The sequence below is a fragment of the Physcomitrium patens genome, chromosome 21, assembly GCF_059467195.1.
Source record: "Physcomitrium patens ecotype Gransden chromosome 21, ASM5946719v1, whole genome shotgun sequence".
In the NCBI taxonomy this organism is placed as follows: Eukaryota; Viridiplantae; Streptophyta; class Bryopsida; order Funariales; family Funariaceae; genus Physcomitrium; species Physcomitrium patens.
In genome coordinates, this window is record NC_143430.1 from 10,517,684 (window position 1) to 10,529,787 (window position 12,104).

A 12,104-nucleotide genomic window follows, 5' to 3' on the forward strand; every position below is an offset into this window, starting at 1 on the left:
TTGAATATCTGTTAATTGATTGGAATTTCCATGCCACTTTCATTATGGTTTATTTAATAATATTATTATACTTGGTTTAAGTACATGTGTATATTTATGCATATAAGAAGAGAGTGAGAAAGCAAGGAATAATAGTTGGATCAAAGTAAATCAACAGTTGTATGCTTAGAAACTTGCAATCTAAGCAAAATATATGAATCTGTTATGCTGAGAGAGTATTTAATCAGTTTCAGTAGCACCTCAATATGATGCACAAGCCACATAATCATGTATGGAATCATCATTGAACAGCTTTTTGAGTTTTTCAAAATTTTCTCTGGTACTCATTCATCTTGCATACCAACAATGATTTTAGTACTGGATTGTGGATTCTTCTATTGTGGTTTGTTTTAGTTTTATTTTATTTTATTTGGAACTCATTCTTGCTGTACCAAACAACCACAACAGCAAGTGCTTGTTATTCCATTTGATCAATTTCTATGCATAGTTTTTAAAACTTTATTTTTTAAAAATACTGTGGTTATGGTTGCTGTTAAAATTGCAGAGATTGTCATTACTATTTGTAACTCTTATTGGTTTTGGAAGGCATGTCCTTGGCTGATGTAAGCACGTAAAATTTCAACATTTCCGAAACACTTTTTCTTAGCTTGAAACTGATGTATTTTTTAGTGTACAACTTTGCTTAAATTTGGGTTGAATGAATGAACCAGTGCATTTTTTAATACATGTCCAAATGCACATGCACACACACAGACAATGAACACAAAAAAATAGTGTATTTTTTTTTAGAGAACAGATGGTGGGAGTATATGGTAAATTTAAGTGACACATGGATAAGTACGCATTTCTTCTAAAATGTGCTCCTATGCATCATTTCATGGTGTTTAAAGTAACACCCATATTAACCTAAAGTTGTTATTGAAATTTACAAGATCATCCTTATTTTTTAATATTTTTCTGAAAAAGGATGGACAGATCTATTGGAATTGTAAAATGTTGATAGTTGAGTAAGAAGAAGAGAATAAAGCATTCAAATAAATATTATAAGACAATTTTTGATTTTTGTGCTGTTTATGTTTCCTTCTTCTAACTCTGGTATTTCCATATTTACTTGTGTTCACCTGGGTTGGACCATGTATGATCAGAATAGTATGGTGGATATTGATAATACACAAAACATCAAAACTTTTGTGTATCTAAACATGATCAATTAAGACAGAGAATTGTTGTTTACATTATAGTTTTAGAATAACATATCACCAGATAGCTCAGTTATGGATTTGGCAATATTCTTGAAAAGTTCTATCAAAATAAAATAAAAAACCAAAGTATAGTTGAAGAATATATTCTAATTTCTCATAGTCATAAAACACTAATTTTAGAGTGTTATCCAAGAAGGGAAATACATTTATCCACTAACCCTAAATTAATGGGGTGGACCCATGAGTGATGAAAGTTAATGCGGGTCATTAGTTTCAGAAATTGACGCTAACTCAAACTGGGTACCAAAAGAAGGGATGAAACTCAGGTTCAAAAGAACTATCCATCCCTCGAAAGAACTGTTCCGTAAATAGGGGTGGGGTGAGAAAAGTGATACTATCTCTCCAGAACCTGATTCACAGCTTATCAACTCCCAGTCCACAATAATGGAACGAGCGTATAAAGGTTATGCCGGCCCTGAGTAGACCCTGAAAAGAAGTGAAAGAGAATATAATAAGTCATGACTTTCAGACATCTCCCCAGAATATAAGGGGCCAAGAGAATTGACCCAGGCAGAAAAGAGAGTTTTATTATTATTAGTAAGCCTATTCAGTAAGGAGCATGATACACTTCCAGCACCCCTAATCCATCCATTATGGAGTCAATTATACATCCATTCAGTATGGAGTCAATTCTGTATTCATCCACATCGAACAACAAGCCATTAGATGTACGTTCTCGTCCTTTCGAAGCACTCTGAAGTCGAGTAGATGAATGCTGTTTTGGATGTGTTGGTAAATGGATGAATGAAGTGGGGGAGAAAAGAATAGGGGCCCTTTTCCCATTATGCTTCCAACTACACCATACGTGACTTTGTGTCTCTTCTTCATGTGTTTTCTAATTTTAGGGTTGTTTACTACCTTCTTCTTGTTTGCCGACGTGTGGAGCGGTGCTGCCAAATTCGGATTGGCTTTGTCCCGGAAGGGCCCTTTGCTTATGCAGTACGCCTGGTTTTAGCCGCCCTCATGGACGAAAGGATCTGGCAGGTGTGTGGGGGAGAACACATGAGTGGATCTTCCTTGGTGCTTGTGAAACCCCAATCTCCGACACATGAGAGCCTCTGCCTTTGCCTAACGCTCAGCGTAGGCTTCGGCGTAGCAGGGAAAGAGAGAACCATATTTTAAAGACCACCGTGCATGGAAGACGAATAAACTTTGTTTCGTGGACTGATAAAAACAAAAAGGTGGGTTAATTTCTATGCTTCTATTCATTCGTGTTTTCAAAGAAAGCAGCTCGTTCAAAACTCATAGAACAATTCCTCTCGATCCAAGTTACCCAGCTCGAAGGTGTGTTGCTCATTTTTGTTGACTTAGGAATGTTAATTTGGAGGCTTGTGTCCTCGGTCTCTGAACCGAATAATGAGAATCAGTTGGGTATTCTTGCATGCAAACATGTAAGCGATTTTTTATTTTTTGTTTGATGCCTTAAGCTAGATAAGTAACTTGTGCTGGAGAAGTGGTCTAACATTAGGTGAGGCTCGTGTGGAACAACCATATGGCCCATAAAAGGCACCCTAAAATGTGCAATTTCCTCCCTTCTCCCTCTTCTTTTATGAGCCTGGAAAAGAGTCAATCCTACTGTGGAATGAGCATCCTCTCATCCATCAAAGGGAATTCTGGGTGCAATTTCATTTGAGAGCGGTGGCCCACTTCATTTAATACATTTATCGCACCATCTAATATTGCAACTAGCGTGGATACTTTAAAATTGAGTGAGATAAGATTGACTGTGTATCCACTCTTTTATAATAAGCATATGTCTCCATATTTATAAAAGGTGTTATATATAACGTACATTTAATCTTACGAAAACACTGAATCTCTTGCTCATGTCAGAAAATCGTATGATATTTGTTCTTTTGTAACTTCCACCACTGATAGACTCCTGGTTATTTTAAGTGGGCATTGTGGGAAAGTTTGTGTGAGTGTGCATGGATATTCTTGCAGATCCGCTAAGCCAACTGCGGATTACTTTTCCGAATGGGATGAGAATATAATAAAACTGGCACACACCTCATGCTTATGACACTTCATCCTTCCACATCATTTGGATAGAAAAAACAATAATTTAATCGATACAGTTGCGATTTCATCTCCTGAACTCACTGATCACCTGGGTTTTGAGAAAAGCTGAAGAACGCAATGTTCCAGTCACTGAAAGGCTTTGATAAGCATAACTCATGCTCCGTTCGTCCCTTCGACAATGAAAACGATGATACAATACCATCTGAACAACGTCTTTATCGATAGTAAGAACTGAACAGTATCAAACGTGCATACAAAAAATGTGATGTGATTCACAACTTTTCACACACGAACGTAATACTAGATGTTATTCTATCTTAATTTCAGGGATTGTTAGACTATCGCCATGTTCTTAACCTGGTTTTGATATCTGAAGAATAATACAAGACGAAAGTTACTTCACAACACAATTTGATCCAAAAGAGAGACTAAAAACAAACAACCCATGCTTTCGGTGTTTTGTACAAACAAAACTACGAAACAAAAGGCATGGCGTTCATTCTTCGCACTTCGAAATGATGGAAACATGGGAAAAAGAAAAAAGAAAAAAGAAATCCTTCGTATATCCTTACTGAATATTCTCAACAATACACGCAAGGCATTGCCCCTGAGTCCACAACAATCCAACCAAGTATTGATGGCTAGCGGAAAAAAGTACGCTTAAAAATAGGTACAAAAAGTAATCGTGATGACTGCTCAGGAGATAACTCTCCAGTCCGCTTCCACCTATTACCGCGGGGTTCCCTTCGATTCGCAGCTGACGTGGACAAGCCCCCGCCAATTCGCAGCATTTGTATTTCCCTCATGATTGGGCGAGGCCGTGGACGAGAATCTGAGCCGCCATATCATTCTAGCCACGTGTCAACCATGAGATAAGCAGGTCACGAACTCCATTCACACCGCAGTCGCCATTCAAGTCACATGGTGGCCGACGGTGGTCGGTTCTCTGGTTTGCCGATGTCACTCTTTTTCAAGCTCAGAAAGTAATATACATATTATAGTTTTAAAAAATGAAATGACCCAGTTCAGTGTTCAAAGAGCAACAATTTGTCAAGAAGCCGGTCCGATAATTTCGGCATTTATTTCCCACACTATTTAGAGAGAGAGAGAGAGAGAGAGAGAGAGAGAGAGAAAAAAACAAAAAACAAAAAACAAACAACTATAATATTCTTTGTGTGCATCATTGTTCCCTGTGGGACTTCCAGTTGCATACTACAGACAAAAAACCAACAGAAACGTGGGTCTCAAATGCTTGGGCATAAGGAAGCCTCCCCCCCTCATACCCATCATTCCTACTACACTACGCATTGTTTGTGGAGCCACACTCAAAAGAAAAGGGTGGACGTCATTGTTTCCCCTATCATATAATAATTTCATTGAATAATCGGAATACTTGGAGTGGGGAACGAAACCCACAAATTCTTTTTTAGAACCAAAACCTATTTGATTTCGAAACAAGCAGAAAATGAATACGATCGTATCCGTGATGAACACGTGGCATCATTCATGACCAGGCCACCTCTGGAATCAACCGGGCGCCGGGTTCCACCACCCGGCCCGTCCCAGGCAAATTCCCACAGCCACCTTTTGAGGGGACTTTCCACCTCAGCATCGCTGCAGGTTCGTCGAAGAAAGAAATCGGTGGTCACTTTCGTCTGAGTGGATGGACGGTTCAGATGCGACGGACTATCCATTCTCCTCCCGCCTTTATTGCTGCAGCACGTGGTATTTATGGGAGAGAGGTGGAACGTCATGGAGAAGCGAATAACGAACTTCCGTGGAGATTCATTCGTAGGGTTTCATTCATCCATTGGAGAAGTCTGCAAAACCTAGCATGAAGTAAACAATAAAATGAATTAAAATCTAGTCAACCTGTGGATGAAAAAATTGTACCTTCTCCTTCCAGTTTTGCACTCTCCATGTTGGCGAATTGCATTTTGCTTAAGTGGACGACTAGCAGTAATAAAAATTGGTCTCTCAATATTTCATTTTGGCCTTCCTTTTCCAAAATTACAATTTTGTAAAGAAGGAGAAAAATGTGAAATCAACTGGGTACCAGAATTCTTAGTTTGTTCTATAAAAGAACTGATTTCTATCTAATTTACAGCATAATAAGTAGATATCATTTACAATAGACTTCTAAAATTTTAGTCAAGAGTTGAATTAAATTAGATTCATAGTTCTCTTTGCAAAATTAAAATAATCTGAGAATGTGAATAAAGAGTAGTTGTATTGGACTATTAGAATATTATATTTTTTATGACAGAGTTATAACGAATCAGATAGAATAAGTGTTATATTTTTAGGTTTATTCATACTGATGTAATAAATTTATTTTGGTATTTTCTTAAATCACATTTAAGTTTATTCAAAATAGTTTATTTTTTACTAATGTACTAAATCTAATATAATATAATAATAAGATCTTTTGGTTTAATTTTTTATGAAATACAAGTATATTAGATTTTTTACTGTATGAATTTAAAAGCCTTAAGAATAATAATTATGAGCTCTAATATATTAATTTGAGTTAAATATAGAAGCAAAACATACTATAATATATTTATATCTAACTATTAAAACTATATTAAATTAATATATTATTAAATTACAATTAAATACTTTATTTTACCTCTATTATTATTTTTACTCAGCCCAATGAACTAAATTGGAAATCCACACTAATTGGGTCTAAATAATAAAAAATAGCTTTGACTAACAAGGTCTATAGTTGGTCCAATATATCCAACCCAGCTAAAAACCAAAACCTTAGTTTAAAGCAAATTAAATGAAGACAACATGTAGTTGTTAATACAAAGATGATTAGTTGCCAAAATTAAATAATAGTAATATAAGTTTATGGTAAGATAATTATTGGTTATAACCTTTTTATTACTATTCTTATATTGTTCAATCTAAAATTCTATTTGAACCAGTTGTGCATTAGAGTGTCTTTATTGTTATTTGATCTATATCAACCTTACTATTTTTCAAGTTGAAGTTGAGTTATATATAATTTGGTTCAAACTAGTAGTTAGGCCAAACATCTTCTTTACATAGATTCTCTCTACAACCAATTCACTTTAGCACAATCAAGTGTGATTCTATTTAGTGTTTGCAATTTGAAATTCAATAAGGAATTCAATAACATAGCAATAACTAAGGATAGTTTGTAAGCCTTTCTAAGTTATGATTAGTTTTGTATCGAAATCCTGAACTATCAAATTCTATACTACTTTATGTCTATAATACTAGAAAGAAATATTGGAATTAGAAATGTAAACATTTACTTTTAGTGCATTTTTTTTTCTTCTTAATTTTGGATGTTTCCAACATAGATAATATCAATGACAATTCTTTCAATTGGTATAGTATCAAAGTTTAATATATATTACTTTATCTTTAAATATTATTTTTTTTGTCTTCAAAGATTAGTCTCATTTTATAAAATAAATATGATTATTTTTGTGATTATTTTTATCTTTTTTCTTAATATTTTATTATCTTAAGCATGCATAGTTTTAAAGACTTATCAACATTAATTTTTATGTACGTTTGTTGTTCTAATTTGATTCTATAAAAATTTAGTAATTTTTATATATTCATACTACACATTTGCATTTGTATAAAGAGACTTTCAACTAACTTTAAATATATAGAATCTTAATAAAAGATTTTTTTGAAGATAAATATTACTATTTTTTATGATTATTTTTTTTGGACTTTTGAATTATATTTTTGATTTAATTAAGAATTCTAAATTATACACATATTTTAGTATTTTCATTATTTTTCTAAATACCTTAAATAATATAATTTTAAATTACCAAAAATACCAATTTTTTTTTTTTTTTTTCTAATTGCTACAATATTCAATTCTATATAATATAATTATATCTAATCTTTATCTAAAAATGATAGAAACTTAAATGAAAAATTATTAAGTTGATAATTTAAAAACACGTAAAAATATTTATATTTGTTATGTCAATTTAAAGATCACAAACATCAACATTGGCATTAGTAATTAGGATGATAAGAGGAATTAGGTAGAAATAAAGTAAATAAATTTGATAATATTTAGTGGATTATATTCTTAATAGCTTTGTAGACATAGTTTTGACTTTACAAGTGTTTATAGGTGATTAGTAGATTGAAAACTTGGCCAATAAGTTGGTCATGTGGCACATATATGAAAAATTTGCCTTGCAAGTTAGACATGTATTAGATGACATGTAGAACATTGCAACTTAGCTCTTTAGTCAGATAGTATACACAGAGGTCAAAGTGAAACCTTCCTCACTCCTATTAATGCCTTTCTTGTATTCTTGTCCTAATTTAAGATTCTTTGGTCTCTTTTTATTTGACAATAATTACTCTAATTTTTGTCTTATATCTATTTTAAATTTGTTTACTTTCGCTTTTTGAGTGTCACAAGAGTATGTTGTTTCTTTAAAGTTTTGCTATGATTTATGTCTTTGATACTAAATAAGTTTAATTTTTATTTTATTTAATCAATTATAAATAATTTATTCATATTAAAACTTTTTTAAAAATTAAAATTGAATATGAACTAATATGTAAGGCTATTAAAATTATTGGAAGTGATCAAAAAGATATCCGGCCTTTAATATACTATTAAAATTTTCTTTCTACTTTTATAAAGAAATCTATTGTTATTAATTATGTTTTTATTTACTAAATTTTATTTTTTAAAAAATATATTATTAATTTTAATATCTTAAATATTTCAATAATTTTAATGTATCTTTTTTTTAGATTTAGTGATTTTTTTGGTGTTATTATATAATAGTAGTATGGAATTCGTCTTAATTTTATATTTATTAATAGAATATTTATTTTGATTGTTATATTTTTTAACAACAAATCTAATGTAGATTTAAAGCCCAATACAAATTTAAATATAATTATCACATTATATAATATTATTCAAGTAATTTATTGAACCATATTTTTGTTTCTATTTACTTAGATAATATTATTATTTAATCTAAGAACACAAAATACATAATGTTTTTATTTTATTATAATAAAATATATTTTAAAATTTTAATATATATATATATATATATATATATATTTATATGAAATAATTATTATAAGTCTCTCACCTTCTTGATGCCATTTTTTGCATTGATTTAGTTTTAAATTAAGGTCTCTTTATATCATAGATTGTTTTATTGTTAAAAAAGTAAATTAATTCAGCTTTTACAAATCAACATCTAAACTTAATTATTGGTTGGATAATGATTGGTAATTTTTATTTATAAATAGTTAATTCCATGGAAGATTTATTATCTTAAGTTTAGATGTAAAACAATAAGAGAAGAAGAGAAGAAATGATGGATGGAAAAATAAAAAGTTGCATGAAAAAAAAAAATGAGGAATATTTTATAGTAACTTAATCAAACGATTTTGTATTTAGAAACAAGAGCATAAGTCACAAAGATTAATCTATGTGGTTTTTTGTAGATCCTTATAGCTATAAGATTTAAGAATTGATTTTATGCATCAAACTTGTTTCTAGTTTTTCCTTATGTATTGATTAATTGACTTTATGCACATTAATTTAGAATATTGTATCTTTCTTTTAATGACTTCTTTTTGGACTATTTCTACTGACTTTCTCTATAGAAAAATAATATGAGTAGAAATACTAATGTTTTTGGATCTATCCAAATTCTTTGTTTGAATTAATACCAGTTTTAAGTATTTTTCTTCATTACAGCAACATTTGAAAGACTATCTAAACTAAATCCTTGGATTGAGCACTACAAAAGATTATTTATTCAATCCTATAAATTTAGACAAATTGAAATTCTTCTAACTTTACTAAAATCAATCATTTTAAATATAAAAAATCCAAGGAGATTTTTTTTCAAGACAAAATGCATTTGAACAATACACATTAAATAAACATAATTCATCACTTCTACACCACTCCCACTTAATGGATTCAAATTTGCAACCTCTAAACACAACAAAACGATAAACATCTTCTTTTCTCTAACTCTTCTAATGCATCCATGTGTATTTATTAGATAGAGAGGAAAGAAGAGGGGAGGGGGAGCTGCACCCAAGGATACTCTTTTACTTTTTGTCGAAGCTTTTGAAAAAAAGGAGCTTTTGGGAGAGGACCCGGTGTCTGCGCACCACGGGACCCTGTATTGTGGGAGAAGGGGGTTCGGCTATGGCGATGGCCATAGCCGAGGCTCTCTCTCTGGCCCTCACGCTCAATCATACACACGCTAACTTTACACCTGCGCGGGGTTCGCTTATCTCTTGAAGGCTCTTGAAGGGCCCAAAGGCGCCGCGGGATGCGAGCCCAAGGACGAGGGTCGTGATCCAATGACGGAGCCTGTCTGCATGAGTTGAGTTGTGCATGCATGTCGCCATGAAAGCAAGGGAAGAAGTGAACGGAGCGAGAAGGGGGAGAGAGTGAGAGGCGTGTTTCCACTCCGCCGGTGCAGTTGCAGCCAGCATCCCCCGCCCTAATGGATCAGCTATAAATAGGGATCGCACGCCAATCGGAACCAGTTCCATCCCTGATAGGCCTCATCGGCCACATCAGAGAACTATCTCGCAGAGATAAGAAACGAATCAGATCCTTCTTCGTCGGATTCCGTAGTTCGGGTGCCCCAGTCGGGCAGCTTTCTAGGGTCGACCTTGCGCTTCCCCCTGAGCCCCTTCCCCTCGTGTGGATTGGCGAGTAGGGCCTGCGCTGCTGCTGACGCTTTGGTGGCACCCTAGAGCTGCCGCAGCTTCTTGGGTTGGATTTGGTTAGTGTTTGATTGCGTTATTAATATATTGATCTTTCGCATGCATTTGGGGCTTTTCCAGAGCCTGGCCTCATGTGTCCACATCATGCTAGGGTTGGATGTGACAGCAATTCCGCCATAACGTCGGATCGGGAGGCCCCCATGGAGGGGGGGAGGGGGCATCTAGCGCCAGTTAGTTACGTGGGTTGGGATTCGCGAGGTTTGCAAGCCTGTCACGAGAATGTGTGAGGGATCCTGGAAGCGACGCCATGTCGATTCGAGCTGCCAGGTTCCTGGGCAGCTGCTGCTGCACGTTACTCCCGATGAATGAAAGTCTTTCTATCGTGAAAAGCCTCATGAAGTAGCATTTCTACTACCTTTCCACATGGGAGTTTTCCTCCAATCTTTGAGAATGTTAAAATTACATTTGCATTTCAAGAGCTGCTGTAAATCTGCCAATTTACATAATCTACACGTTTCATTGTAGGCTGAACCAGACGCGGTTAGAAGACTTAATGCTCATACGCCTAGTATATTCTCCACTGCTTTGTCATCAAGCACAAGCTCATTTGCTCAGATGGTCGTTTTTAGTTTACCAGCACACAACACCTCGCATATTCTTCATCGAGATCATGAAAAATCAGGGACCCACAATCAACTTAAAATGTGCTCACTGTGAACACAGTTCAACGCATCGGTTATGACGGGACATTATATGGTGCCACCGTCTCCCGGACTGGGTGCCTTACGGGTGAAGATCGCCCTTCTACCACATTCACAACCACCCAACTTGAATTCTGCTTCTACAGGCTTTGAAGTCATTCGTGCAAACAGAGCTTTACGAATAGTTAGAGGCTCAGAGATGGCGGCTACTTATAAGTTCAAATATTCATTTCGAAAATTTCCACCATCTCCACGACCATGACACCTGAGATGGAAGCACCTGTAGAGTTAAAATATGCCACCAAAAATGCTATGTCTTATGTCTTGCAATCTATATCATGGGTGCAAGCTCAAGGTGCCTGAAGGAAGATTACATTTACAGAAACATCCTTTGACTGACACATCTCCCGACATCGATAGGAAAGTCTTATGAGTGTCGTTGTCGCAATTATCAGATGCAAATCAAATGACAGGCAGAATAAAAGCGTCGAAAACGACGATGTATGCATCAAAGTGAACCACGAGTCCACCAAACTGGAACACAGGCTTTCTGTAGAGCAGAATATCACTCTTAGTCCCACCTATACACAAGGTAATGACAATGCTAATTACCTTGATGGTGAAAAGGCTGGACTACGATCCAACAACTTATTCGAACAACAAAGCAAAAACCCTGAACAACCTATACAAGACCTAACTCGTAAACTGAAGTAACTCAGATGAGGACTCTGATGAAGGACCCAAAAGTAGACACTGAACACACGAAGAATTCTAACAAAGCGTTGAAGGTTAGCGGAGGCGGTTTCAGATTTATGGTCTTTCACTGGGGTTTGCAGGCGATTGATGGGCAGTGGCGGGTGCCAATCCCGGGTATCGGGTTCTGAAACCCCGACGAAACAACGTTGGTGGGAACACGTGACTAAAGCCTTAGTCGATCACCTGAACCCTTTGTCCTCAAATCATTGTAGAATTCTTGTGGATGCAGCACATAGCGGATGAATCGAAGAGTATGAGAATGAAGACGGCAGTGGTGCAGTGGGGTGCTGGTTAGCCATGGACAAAGTGAGGATTAGGTAGATTCGAAAAAATGCTTCCACATCGCTGGCCCTGAAATTGGGCTCACCCTCACAGGAATGGCACGTGCAGCAGAATACGAGCGAGTGATTTGAGGTGTAACGGAGAAGCATTTATCAGTCTCCAGTCGTCTAGTCCAAGAGCGTTGAATACTTTCATGTGAATTGGGAGAGCTCCACACAAGCATAACATTGTGGGCTACATGAAGAGCCTAATGTCCGAGAACAAGTTCTCGATAATTTTCGGAACCATGACGGAATGAACGCTGTGCAGGGTGCGCGAGAGCGATTTGGGAGGATGATTA

At 35.2% G+C, this 12,104-nt stretch overlaps 1 long non-coding RNA gene across 1 annotated transcript; it reads left to right on the forward strand.

Annotated features, from left to right (window-relative positions):
- Positions 1-9,942: 9,942 nt before the first annotated feature.
- LOC112274299 (uncharacterized) lies at positions 9,943-10,466 on the forward strand. The gene is made up of 2 exons (XR_002967383.3): positions 9,943-10,084; positions 10,177-10,466. It is a non-coding gene; the product is annotated as an uncharacterized LOC112274299 (long non-coding RNA).
- The last annotated feature ends 1,638 nt before the right edge of the window (positions 10,467-12,104 follow it).